Source organism: Polypterus senegalus, chromosome 17 (genome assembly GCF_016835505.1).
Source record: "Polypterus senegalus isolate Bchr_013 chromosome 17, ASM1683550v1, whole genome shotgun sequence".
Lineage (NCBI taxonomy): Eukaryota > Metazoa > Chordata > Cladistia > Polypteriformes > Polypteridae > Polypterus > Polypterus senegalus.
This window is the reverse complement of record NC_053170.1, coordinates 35377417-35390983: the sequence shown is the minus strand read 5'-3', so window position 1 is coordinate 35390983 and position 13567 is coordinate 35377417. Positions and strand designations below refer to the sequence as shown.

The 13567-nt window shown below is 39.7% G+C and overlaps 1 long non-coding RNA gene across 1 annotated transcript; it reads left to right on the top strand.

The window, feature by feature from the left end:
• Positions 1 to 1624: 1624 nt before the first annotated feature.
• Positions 1625 to 12937, top strand: LOC120518072. The gene is made up of 3 exons (XR_005631172.1): positions 1625 to 1807; positions 4869 to 5064; positions 12048 to 12937. It is a non-coding gene; the product is annotated as an uncharacterized LOC120518072 (long non-coding RNA).
• Positions 12938 to 13567: the final 630 nt, after the last annotated feature.

Genomic DNA, 13567 nt, shown 5'->3' with positions numbered 1-13567 from the left:
GTGTTCTTGTCACTACTGGCAGCAGGAGGTGGCCGGTTCCTGCAGCCAATCTGGGTTGCACAGATAGCCCAGCTCCTCCAGGATGGCACATCCATACATGCCATCTCAAGGAGGTTTGCTGTGTCTGAACAAGGAGTTGCATGACATATTTATTAATAAAGAGTCACATCCTATGAATATTATGGAGGTAGAAGTGAACTAAATGGGCTATTAAACTTAATCATTTGATCAATAAAAGTGAGGAGTCCAGAGTCATGCTAATATTCTTTACCATGACTGATAAGAGGATGACATCTTCAAGAGCAATACTGAGAGACAAACCTGGGGAAGGAAAATCAGAAGGAAAGTACAGGATATCTGACTTTGAAACTTTTACCCTTAATATGACGAGCATACATCCATGATGAGATTGCAGAAAGTCAGCTGGAGGTCTGGGCTGAAACTTGAAGAGGTCATCTATCTATCTATCTATCTATCTATCTATCTATCTATCTATCTATCTATCTATCTATCTATCTATCTATCTATCTATCATATAGTCCCTCAAATATCTATCTATCTATCTATCTATCTATCTATCTATCTATCTATCTATCTATCTATCTATCTATCTATCTATCTATCATATAGTCCCTCAAATATCTATCTATCTATCTATCTATCTATCTATCTATCTATCTATCTATCTATCTATCTGGTCCCATGAAGAGAGATTCAGTGTGGCTGAAGACTGATGTCATGGTTCTTTCCACTTTTCCACCCAGTTCTGTCAGGATAAGCATTGACTGTCAGCAACCCTGTAATGGATAGATGATGTCGAACTGCAAACAGCTAAAGAGTATAGACATTGGTTAAAATGACTCCAATAATATTCATGATTAGATTGATAGTCTTCACCTTTAGAGTCATCCACGGCTAATTCCACTTCTGAGACTAAGGACCTGCCCTTGTACTTACAGTCCTTTTTTTGAAGTAGAGGTAGCCATTGTTTTATTGTTCCTAACATATTATAGTGTCCGTCTTGCAACATATTTCATTATAAGGAATGGGTTTGTGTTCCTTACAAGAGCAGAATGATGCTTTCCTCCTCCTGATACTCTCATTAGTATTTTTTCATCTCACTCAAATTTGTGCAGATTATCTTAACTACAGATCCAGGGATCTTTTTATTAGGCAGGATGTCTTATTTCAAAGGAATGGCTCCTTTGTTTGTAGTAAAGTGTCTGAGTTACTGCCCTCTCTGTTTGATTAGAGAAAGACACTATAAATATATTAAAAATGAGTCAAGAAGAGGTACAATGATTTACAAAAAAATGTCCTTAAGGCCAGGGCTGGCATCACCATTAAGGTGAATTAGACATTTGTGTAGGCGCAGATCATTGGGCGGGGGACCCAGCCGCACTGGTTATCCACTGAACAGTCAGTTGGCGCACTAATAAGCTTGGCCTAGGGCGCAAAATAACCTAGCACTGGCACTGCTTAGGGCCTAAGCATACTGTAGATAGAAGCTCTGTCAAAACCTGTCAATGAATATGCTGCAGCTTGTAAATTACAGTGTTACATTTCTGTCAGGGTTTGTCTCCATTTGGGTTAAACGGCGCTGTGTTTATTCATATTAACCTTCTTACGCAAGCCCATTTACTTCACCACGCACAGATGAGCTCTTGTTTCCTAGAAGCGTTCTCTTACAAACAGTGCTGATGAGCAGCAGATGGCAGCATTGACTTAGTTCTCCTAGACAGAGGCTCCTGCTCTCCATGGTGACTGTAGTCACACACACGTAATGACAGGCCGCAGGATATTTAAGGTTTGTATTTAATAACCTTATAATAGAATTCTTGTCGTCACAGTCTATTATTTTAAATTCTCTATCGAATTTAGCCAGTCCATTCCTGCACTGGATGCTGGTATGTTGCTCATAGTAGGCGGTATATTATTGGCAAATGTAAGTCCTGTCATAACGCATTACTGAAAAGGATAAACGTATTGAGTCATAGGTCTATAAGACAATAATTAGCTACGGGCCTGTTACACAGATAAAATTGTCGACTGGCCCGTAACATAGGAAAGGTCAGCGGTTGATTAATGTCAGAAACAAAGCAGCAATTACCAGCTGTTGGTTTAAACAGGGGACAGTGACAGATGAATGCTTCTAACAAAGACGTACTCAGGTGGGTGCATGTGAACTACATGGAAAAAAATGTTCTTGAAAATCTCATAGTCCACCAAGCTTGGTTAAAGAGACATCTTTTTTAATGTATAAGGTTTAGAAATTCTCCTAACAGCACTGGGCTCCTGGGTGGGGTGCTAATCCATCACACTCTTACACACACACGGTGACTCTAAATTCACCCCACATAAATGAGTGTGGGAGTGCACATTAATGGGCCCTGCAATGGACTGGTTCCAATGTTTCTTTATTGTTCATTAGTCCCATAAGGCTCCTAACTGTAATAATATAAGTAAATGGTAAATGTCTCCTCTTTCTACAATTACAGCACTGGCAGGGTAGTGACAGGGAATGTGATCCATTAAATCTGTGGTTTACAGTCCATTGCTTAGGCCTGCGCAACACACTCCTGCAATGGTGAGATTTTTATAGGTCCCCATGGTGCTGCTGTCAATGTGTGTTCAACCACACTGCTACGTAACATATATTTTACAGTTCTCAAAGGGATACGGTTTGTAACATTTACGTGAAATTTACCCTAAGTTAGCTTGCAGCTGTGGCCTGTATAAAACCTATCCTCACAGACCTGGGTACAAGTCCTCCCAGACAGTGATGGAGCGGGCATTTGAGCTAACCACCCTGCCACTGAGCTGCCCCTTATTAATTAGGCACAGTGTGGACTTAATGAGTTTTTATGCTTTTTAATAATTCATTATTCATATATTCCAAGAAGAAATGTCTCAATACTTAACAACATAAACTGAATGGGTTTGGTAAATTTATGGAGCACGTGCTGATCACTGATCACTTTCATCCTTCTAGTTAATGGATCCATTCACAATAATGGCCTCACTCTAAATTTCACTTAGGATGGCACAAAGGGTACAGTGGTTAGTCAAATCCCAGCCTGACTGTTCTCCGTGCAGAGTTTACATGTCCTCCCCTGTCCATGGAGGCTTTCTCGGAGTAGTCAAGTGGGTTTCCACATACTGTATAAAAACGGACCGCGTTGGGCTTATCAGAGATGGTAAGTTAGGGTGATAGATGCTTGAATGAGCCATGTGATGCACTGGCATCCTGTATATTGTTGATTCCTTCCTTCTACCCAAAGTTACCAGAACAGACATCTTTACTGCCAGAATAGGCAGGTTACTGTGACTGTAGACCACTGAGGAAATTAATGAATGAACGCATTAAACAAAATATCAAATAAAATGGGAAAGTTACATAAAAATAGACAATTAAATGGTGTAAATTAAATTATAACTGCAATTAAGCAGATCGTTTGGATCCACCGCAGCTCGTCCTCCATCGGCTCATCAAAACTTGGCCCTTATAGTCAGAGCCCAGTCATAGATTGGACACACAGCCTACAACAAGACCTTTTGTAGACCAGGTTGTAAACACTGCTGTTATCTACGACAATAAGGCCCTTATGTTAAGACTGTGTAAGTCCAGGCCTAATCTTAAAATTAGTTATTATGCCCTGATGTTAATATTTATATTAAACAGAAACACCGTCCTATACCCCTTACCTTAAATTTATACTTTTAGATTTGAACCCTAATTTTAATTGGTAGTTTATATTTCTTTAAGATCCCTGTTCATTTATTTATTTAAGTATTTTTAATTGAGTATTTAAAACTATTTTTATATATTTATAACCTTATACATTAACTGTATTTAAATTAAGATGCTTTAATGAATAGATATAAAAGGGTTGTTTTAAACATTTATTTAAGTTTTCAATATAAATGATTTATTACAAACTTTTTATAAAACCTTATTTTATGGAGACCTTTTTAAAGAAAACAGTTTTTATTAGCATTTGAATTGGGGTTATTTATTTGTAGAAAAGTTTTTTTTTATGGATTATAATATAAATATGAGTTAATGCAAATTAATTGAAACTTTATATTATGGGATGAGAGTTCTAGCTTTTTGTCCTTGTAAGGTCGATTCTCCCCCTTTTGCCTAGCCTAACCCTAAGTGGTATGATAACAGGGTAGCTTGTTCAACACTATTGCAACATACAGATATATTTCTAACAATTAACTCAAATTTCACCAAGGTCATGCTTTTATATTTTTTAAATCAAATGTCATTCATCAACAGCTTCATTCTCTAACCTGGTAAATTTCCCGGCAGTACTGTGAGCCAATGTAGCACAGACCCCACTCACACACACTCCCACTCATTCACTCAAAGTGGTCAATCTGGGGTCTTCAGTTAACATAACCTACAAGGCTTTGGCACGTGGTGGGGAAACAGGAATATCGGGAGAAAAACCCAAACAGGCAGTTGGAAAAATTGAACCTGAGTACTCTCTGCAGATTTGTTACTAATAAAAATGATATGAAATCAGGAATCTGTTAATGAATGAATGAGCAAGTGACTTGGAGCACAGGTGAATGAATGTTCAACTGTAGACACTAATATTGCAAACAGCAAGTTGCAGTTGGCTTTCTTTAAGAACTAGAAGACAGCACTTTGAGGATTGTGGGTAATGATATTCTGTCTAGTGTAATAAGTTGAAAAAAGCACTTCCACAAAAGGAAAAGAGTTGGGGACCATCCCCGTATAATGTCCGTTGGACAAAAGAAAAACAATTAGACTTGAGTTGTGATCAAAAAGCATTTACAGCACTTGATACCACGTAACAGAAAATTTGGCTTTTTTATACATGAACAAAATGGAGAATGGAAATGAGCTGGCAGGAGATGACGCTGAAACTGTTGGACAGATACAACATCATCAAAATTAGACCCGAAGTGATGTAATGCAGGAAGCGAGTCATCGGATGGAACCCGAAGTATTGTCATCGAATGGAAGCTACGTCATCAGAGGATGCCAGAAGTGATGTCTGGGAAGCCATTTTGGAACCCGGATGTATGGTACGTGTATTATTTTTCTTCTTTTTGTCTAACGAGAGAGAGAGGCGTTAGTAGCGCAAATCAACCCCTTGTCTTGCGATATGTCACTCACCTTTGGGCTTATTGACTGCCTCCTAAACTCACATGTGTGACACAAGTCATATGTCCAGAACCACTAAGAACTGCAGTGAAACATGTCTAGTGTATTGCATGTTACACATAAGTTAAGTCGATGTATTTTTTGTATTGGCTTTGAGTACTGATTTAGAGACAGTGCATAAACCTACAGCTGCAATGCATTAACAGTAAATTTCTCAATAAATTTTTAAAAAATGCCTTTAGTGGGCTCCCATGACAGCACCTCTTCAGGTGTTCATGCAGTAAATGACAAAGCAAAATTTGCAGCCAAAGCAATAGGATGCAGATATTCTAATGATTATTCCTGAATGTTCAGTTCACTTTTGTGAACTCAGGACACTTGCACTGTCACTACAGCTCATGAAAAGCTTCAATGCCACTTTCAGATCAATAGATACTGGCTGTTTGGTTGTCCGAAGGTCCAGTGGTCTGTTGGATATATACAGTAGCAGACATTTCAGCCACATAAATGTGACATAGGGATGATGGTGACAACAGACTTTGCAAGACAGCCCTCGGTCTTATTGAGAAGAGTCTAGGAAGCGGAGTGACTTTACAGCTCAGGAGTACTGGCAGGTGGTACAGCAGTGCATCACAGCACACATATCAGCATCTTCCACCTTCTCAGTACATCATCAGATAATGGGTTTTTATGACGTCTGCCTTTGACAGCTGAATATATCTGGACTGGTTTTGGGTTTAAGCAACATGGATTGCTCAGGACTGGGGTTGAATGACAAACAGATTCGCAGACATTGGTGCAATCCAGCAATTATCAAGATATGGGGAGCCATTGGCTGCAGTAGATGTTGTTTGCCATATTATGACACATCACAAAGATCCTGTTACTCATCACATAACTTTTGCCACCCCTGCTCGGTGCTGTCTTCCAACAGAACAATGCCCGATCTCCCAGGGATGATGCCCTTCCCTGACAGAGTATGTGACAATCTGGGATATCAACTGCAGTCTGCTCAACAGCTTTTATACATTATTGACTCCTGGAGGAGCAGTTGGCCAGTTCTTGGTTGGATAAACCACAGGACAGCTTTTGACATTTTTATGACATTGTGTGTTGACACATAACTGCTTCATTCGCATACCATGTGGGTTTTATTCAATATTAACAATGCTACTCATTGTTCCTTTCTTCTGGTTTTTGAATAATTTCTTACTGACTGTTCAGTATGTTGAAGTTCATTTTAATTTTTTAAATATTATTTTTTAGGTGCAGCTCTTATTTTTCCCCACAGGGTATATAAGTATTGGTCGTTTTCTGATATTATTCCCTCATGTTAATAATAACACTCCCACTCACACACACAAACACTCACACTCCCTTAAATCCTCCATCTTGTGTTATCTCTTTTTATTAACACAACTGGCTTTATATGGATCAAGAGCGGTAGTCTTAAATGATTAAAACTCTTTATTTAAATCAAAAAGAAACTTCTTTGTGACTGACTAGTTGTTATTCTCCTGTTTTATTTGGCTATCCACCCACTCATCCATCCAGCTATTTTCAGAACCCATAGTATGCAATAAAGAGCTGCAAGGATGTTGGTAATCCAGCACAGTGACACAGATGAACTGGGGAGTACACTGGGAGCACCAGAAATAAGGCAGTAAACAGTACTGGACCTTTGTAAGAAATGTGTCCATCCATCCATCCAATCAAGGCCTTGCATCCATCTATTCATTTTCTATACAGTTAACGGTGAATTATGTTATTGGTCTAATCTATATATATAAAAGAAAAATACCACTGACTCACTCATCACGAAATCTCCCGAACCATGAGGGCTTGGGACTTGAAATTTGGAATGTAGGTTACCCTTGGCCCATAGGTGCTCGCTAAGAAACGGTTTTAAAAATTTCGTGGTCCAAATGCAAAATTTCTTATAGTTTTTTAGACCCGTTTGTATGTCTGTCCGCTTTTCACGAGAGAACTTCTTAATGGATTTATATACTATTTTTTCTAAAATTTGCTTGATCAATCCGTTGATTTTGCAACTTTCTTATCGTGCCAAGTATCTTGTGGTACCGATTTATTAGTGCAAATCCGAGAGAGACTCATCAGGCTGCAGGGTGGGGGGCAGGACCCTACTCACTCACACGTCTGCCTCAGGATGTAACTTTAACTCTGCTTAGCTAGCGAGCGAGAGAACCACTTAACGGATTTAGATCTTTTTTTTTCTCTAATTTCCCTGAACATTCTGGTTAATTTTGCGACTTCTCTCATTGCGCTAAGAATCATAGTTCGCTTGCAGGAGCGATATAGTCGCGCTAATCCGAGACAGAGGCTGCAGGCCGAGGGGATGGGGAAGAGTGACGTCAGGTGTGGAGAGTTGGGCGGGACCCTCTTTACTGTCCTGTTTTACTAATACGCGGGCAAAGCCATGGGGGATGGCTAGTACATATATAAAATTAGTAGTTTTAATTAGTTATCACTTGGATGTCTTGCAGTGTTAAAGACTTCCACTGTCTGCCCTCTGTGTGGCACACTCTTAATGGAGTTTTTGTTTTCCTCAGCCTCATCTGATGTGTCTTCATCCCCATTGCCTTCTTCTCATTCTCATTAAATATACTGACTTAATGATTTTTTTTCGACTTGTGTGGTTTTGAGTATTTTTGTATACTTTTTTCTTTTTCATAACAACCAATCAGAAAAGAGACAGGCATAGCAATATTTGAAGTTTATAAATGTTGCCTAGTTAAAGCCTATGTAATAAACATTGTTTATTTAAACAATATAAAAAATTAAAAAACAAATATTGTATGTAGATTTTGAGGTCCCAGAAAATAGAGGGCTCAAAATCAGAGGTACAGGAGCTGACTTCCAGTCAATTGAGGCACATATTAAACACTGACTGCAGAAACCTTCCTTATCTACTGCAGCGCAGAGTCTGTTTTGACAACAAAGTGGAAGACAATCCTGGAATTTAGTAAGAAATCCCATCCATCCACTCATTCATTTATTGATCATATCATCTTACAATATTTAGTACAGTACAATAGGGAACTTGAAGTTTTCTTGGGGTAATGACACAAGTTAGGAAACAATCCCAGAAACTGTATTTGTCAAGTTCTGTAAAAGAATAAATCAATCCATTGTGATATATGGCCGGCCGTTGATCCCGGCCAATACCCCCAGGCCACCAGATGGAGACCTCCCTGCAGCATGGAGGTGCCCCGAAGGCCAGCAGGGAATCCTGGACAATGGAGTTTTTATTCACAGCCCTGCTGGATACCATGGGGGCTGCTAGAGGACGCTGTAGAGAGGAACAAAGAGTATTGGCCCTACACCCGGAAGTACGTCCGAGTCACATGGACAAGAGTAATGACGTGCTTCCGTGTTGAAGAAAAAGGAGTTTTTATCTGACCCGGAAGTGTTCACATGGACAGAGAGAGTGAAACATTTCCGGTTCAAGGACTATAAAGGACCATGGGAAATCCCAGACGGCTAGCTGAGCTGGGTGGAAGGGTGGCAACGCGCCTGGGAGTGGTGGATTGGTTTATTGTATTGGAGCATTGTTTATTTCTATGAGTATTGTGGAGAGGAGGGTGCTTTGTGCACTGTTGATTATTAATGAAGTCAACTATTGGACTTTTACCTGGTGTCTGACGTATTGTCCGAGGGTTCAAGAGGACAATAGCGCCCTCTATCTGTCACACCATCCACCGATTCATCCATTTTCTTAAACCACAATATACGATAAAAGGCCATATGGACCTTGAGGTTATCTTTGGACCACTTCTGCATGACATATAATTCTGTAAGAAGTTCAAGCTGTCTTTCTATCCATAGACAGAGTTTTGACATTTAGGCTGGGGGAAGGGGGCGGACAAATCATAAAACATACTTGCATTTTTTTAAGAGTCACAACCAATCTGCTACTTTTTTACTTCATACTCCAAGTCACGGAGTCCTGAAAGAGGCACATTACCTGCATTGTGAAGGAGCGTCAGTCACAGCACTATGGCCATGTGGCACGATTCCCAGAGAGTGATCCAGCTCACAGGATCCTCATTGTTGAGGACCCAAGTGGCTGGACTAGGCCACGGAAGTTCACGTAACACCTGGCTCGGCAGATAGATGGTCGTTTCCCAACTGGACTGCATGTCTCTCAGTGGGAGGGGGTTCCCAAACAGCATTCTGAGGTGTTTCGTTGTGTGGTGTGTGTGGCACAGTGCTGTACCAGTGCATGCTGCCCAACCTGAGCTGACCTGACCCCAAGTCACACACCATATCACAAATTGTTGATAATGAAAAGTTTCAATATAACCTAAATCTCAAAATAACGTGTTTAAAACTTTCAAATTATGAAAAAGTGCACCAATTTTCTTAATGATATTGAAATGACAGAAAACATGTTTTTGCTTTGTCTGCGTACTGTGCTTGGGTCAAAATCAACTCTTTCTATTCTTTACAAACAAATTAGAAAATGAATGCTTGACGTGATATTCAGGGGTTATTGTCTGCTTTTTCTTATCTACAAAGGGAGTCAAAGCTGGGGGGCTGTGAAGAAACAGGGCATGTTAAAGCCCATTGTCATTCTTCTTGGGTGATTTTAGGCTACACAAAAAGTAAGTTATTGTTGTTGTTATTGGATTAGCTTAGCTTAATACTTTTGAAAGACATGCAGGTTAGGTGGGTCAATAATGCTAAAGTGGCTCCTGTTGTGTGCGTGTGTGTTAACACCATGATGGCTGGCGTCCTATCCAGGAATTGTCCCTGCCTTTTCCTGATACTTGCTGAGTTAGGCTCTGGCTTCCCTGCATTCCTGCTCTAGATAAATGGGTTTAGAAAATGGATGGATTGATGGAACGTTGGAACATTTTAAATTTGTTATTCACTTCATTAAAGAGATTTTGTCTCAGTGGTGAGGGTGACAGTTGTTTGAGATTTGCACAGACAGCTACTTGTGCAGGAGGAACATTCAAGTATTTGACGCAGGTACATAGACACGAGTGTGTGACTTTTAATTTATTTAAATATCTGCTTGAGGACCTGCTTTGCTGACAGGAGGAGCTATCTGGCACATAAAAGAGGAAAAAACTGACCTCTTTCAGGCTAAATCTGAAACATTAAACTAATTGGTATTTTATGTAGCAGAGAATGTTTCACTGTTTTAAGAGTAGGTGATGTACAAGAAAGAGTTACTTAGGTAGGATGAATTTAATTATCATTTTTGTTGATTATTAACATATTTACATTAGTCTTTACAAAAAAAAAACATTTGAGGAATAAACAAGACTGTATTGGAGATTATAGTAACATATTGAATCCATCTGGGATACCTACTACCGCCTACCATTAACATCCGCGTATGCATCTATCCATTCACAACAGCAATGAGAATAAGACAGGAAGGCCTAGTTAATTATGAAAGCAGTTCCATCCATCTATTCATTCAACCCTACCTCTATTTTCTGAACCTAAAGTCTCCAATAGAGAAGCAAAAGGTTACCCTGATAAGAAGGAATTAAGGAATGGCAGAAAAGAACCCTGGGAGGGCTGTTTGTCCATCTCAAGGAACCCCCACACTGACTTGCAGCAGGCCATTTTAAAGTTACCAGTGTATCTAACATATTGGGATACAGGAGGAAACTGGTGTGCCAGGAGATCAAAAAAACACACGTAGATACTGAGGAGACATGTAGACTACACACTGACTCAGTCATGTTTTTATGCATATGGTGAAAAATGGAAACTGAATCAACAGTTCAACAAACAAACCATTTGCTTGGACAAGATTGTAATAAATTACAGATGTGACAATAAAGATCACATTATAAAGAATAACAATCAGGACAGACTAGACATTGAGTACAAATTCTGGAAACAGCAGTGCATTAGCTGATAATTAAAGCAGGTAATCAAATAGAGATGAATGCCTGCCATCAGCGTCCAGTCCAATTCATTACATGGCTCTTTACATATTCACGCTACAGATTGCTAAAAGGGTGGGTTTTCAGCTCGTGACTCTGTCTTTTCAAGTCCAACTCTGTGATCCACTTGGCCACCATCACCTCCAAAGAACATGAGGATCATGACTAGCCGTCTGATAACCACTACCACGCAAATACACCAGTCATCTGATGTTCAACACTCCCATCAGGCACAAAGCAATTAGGGTCTGAAATTAGACATGTCTCACTTATCACAGCTACTGCAGGACCACCCAGCCAGTGTCAGATAAGAATGTATGTCTACTGTAGCAAAAAAAGAAAGATATACTCTGAGAAAATAAACAAGCATGTTCATGTCAACAGCAGACAAAAGTGTGGATGAAGCAAGTCCCAAGTGCTGGTCTATCACCAAAGAGCCAGTGTGCTTTGCCAAACATCTGGCATTTGCTTTGTCCTTAATACTATAAAAATGTTTTCAATGCGTTAGAGAAAATATACGAAAAAACAGGCAATATGAAATAATAACCAACAGCTTTCATTTTCTACAATGTCTTTCTATGGTAAACATCACCTCAAAGACATTTACAAGCACAGATATCCATCCATCTAATTTCTATGCCTGCATTATCCTGACATGCATTAAATAAAAGACATGCAAAATAGCTACTATGAAATAGTAATAGTTTAGCTTCATTTTGCATCACACATCTCTATAGCAAACACCACCACAAAATCCTTTAAAAGTAACGAGCAGTAGTAGACAACATATATGCAAATACTGCCAGCAATATGAAATAATAACAAACAAGCTTGTTTTAAATGGTGCCTTTCCATACCGTCATGCATGTGCATCTAAGGACTCCCTAACGGGTTCTGTCGAGGCGTGTAACAGCCCACCTGGACAAGAGAGGGGGCACTGTCACTAACACTTTCTTCTCTTTTTTCCTTTCTAGTACTGAGAAACCACCCTCTTGAAGGCACCTAGCCCCGCCCCTTCCAGTCTGAGCACTATAAATCATGGGTGTCCCAGAAGAAGGTGTCACATTTGGCCTGAGCAACCCATGACCCAACTTAATATCGAGAAACCTCAGATGGAGGAAAGTGTGCTTAATGCACCCAACCATAATACATTATTCTCTACAAATGTAATTCCGATGGCAAATAAAGTACTAAGGGTTACAAAGTGAATCAGACTTCAAAACTGTGCTGATAAACAGGTTCTTGAACTTCGCTCCATAAGCTGTGCACGTTTTGTGTTGTTTACATTTTTAATGATATTGAAAAAAAGAAACAATTTCCAGGACTGCCATGTTGTTTTTTGTATAGGCGCCATCATCTGTTTTGTGTGTTAGATGCTTATGGCTCCTGTGCTGTTGCAAGGTAAGGTCAACCAAAAATGTGCGGCACGTGACATCACTTGGCCAAAGGTATAAAGATCAGCGTTGTGCACTTCCTGGTTATCCAAAATTGTTTCTGGCTACAATTTTTTTGCCCTGCTTTTTGACTATGATTTATGATTTACAATTTTGGCGCTTATTCCTTTTCGTTTCTGGTTGCCAAACTTTCCTGCGCTGTTTACTGACTATAATTCTTGAAACACATCGTAAGCACTTTTAATGATTAGTCTTTTTAGTCCTGACACTTGGCTAGAAAACACAGGACTTAGCACCATCTCCTGATTCCAGTTCCACTGTGCAGTCAATATGTACGTGTTAGCTTCTTTTAGGTTGGACTGTGCAATCTGCAAAACCTGCTTCTCAAGTTTGGGGGTAAGGCTTATTTTATGCATTTAACACTCTAGGGACCATACGTAATCCATGTGGAAAAATAATAAATAGTTTGATCAGTTTGATCAATCTGGTATACATGATAGAGCCACGCAGAACCTGTCTTTATAGTGCAAGTGCAAACTTGTTTCTCCTAACGAACAAAAAACCACAAGTGACCAACTGATGAACTTAAAGGATGTGGTAAATGCTGATCCAAGCAAAATGTTGTAAGATGTAACGGTTTGAAATTCTTGTGCAACCAAAGTCATAAGACAAAGGCCCTATAAAAGATTTGGGATACCGACCCCTCGAGGCAGATGAAGGGCAGGTGTCCTAGGACTGTGCTTCTCTGTCATCTTACCCTTGCCTGGTGTGTATTAATAAAAGATTTTTTACTAACTTTAATTAATATCTCTCTGTCTTCAGTCACAAGAAACGATACTACAGAAAAAGTGTCCACATCCACTCCTACTCTGAATCCACTTTTACATTTCAGAGTCTTAGAGAGACAAAACCTATCCAAGGCATGACTTGCATGCCCCTGAAACAGACCCTGGCACACTTATGGGCACCCACGCTGGCTTATGGACCAAATCATGTATTTGGGAAGACTAAACCCTACCTGCTTCACAATGTTAATTGGATTCAGAGAACTCAGAGAAACCCAACACCAGCACAAAGCTGGAGTTCAAATTCCACACGGA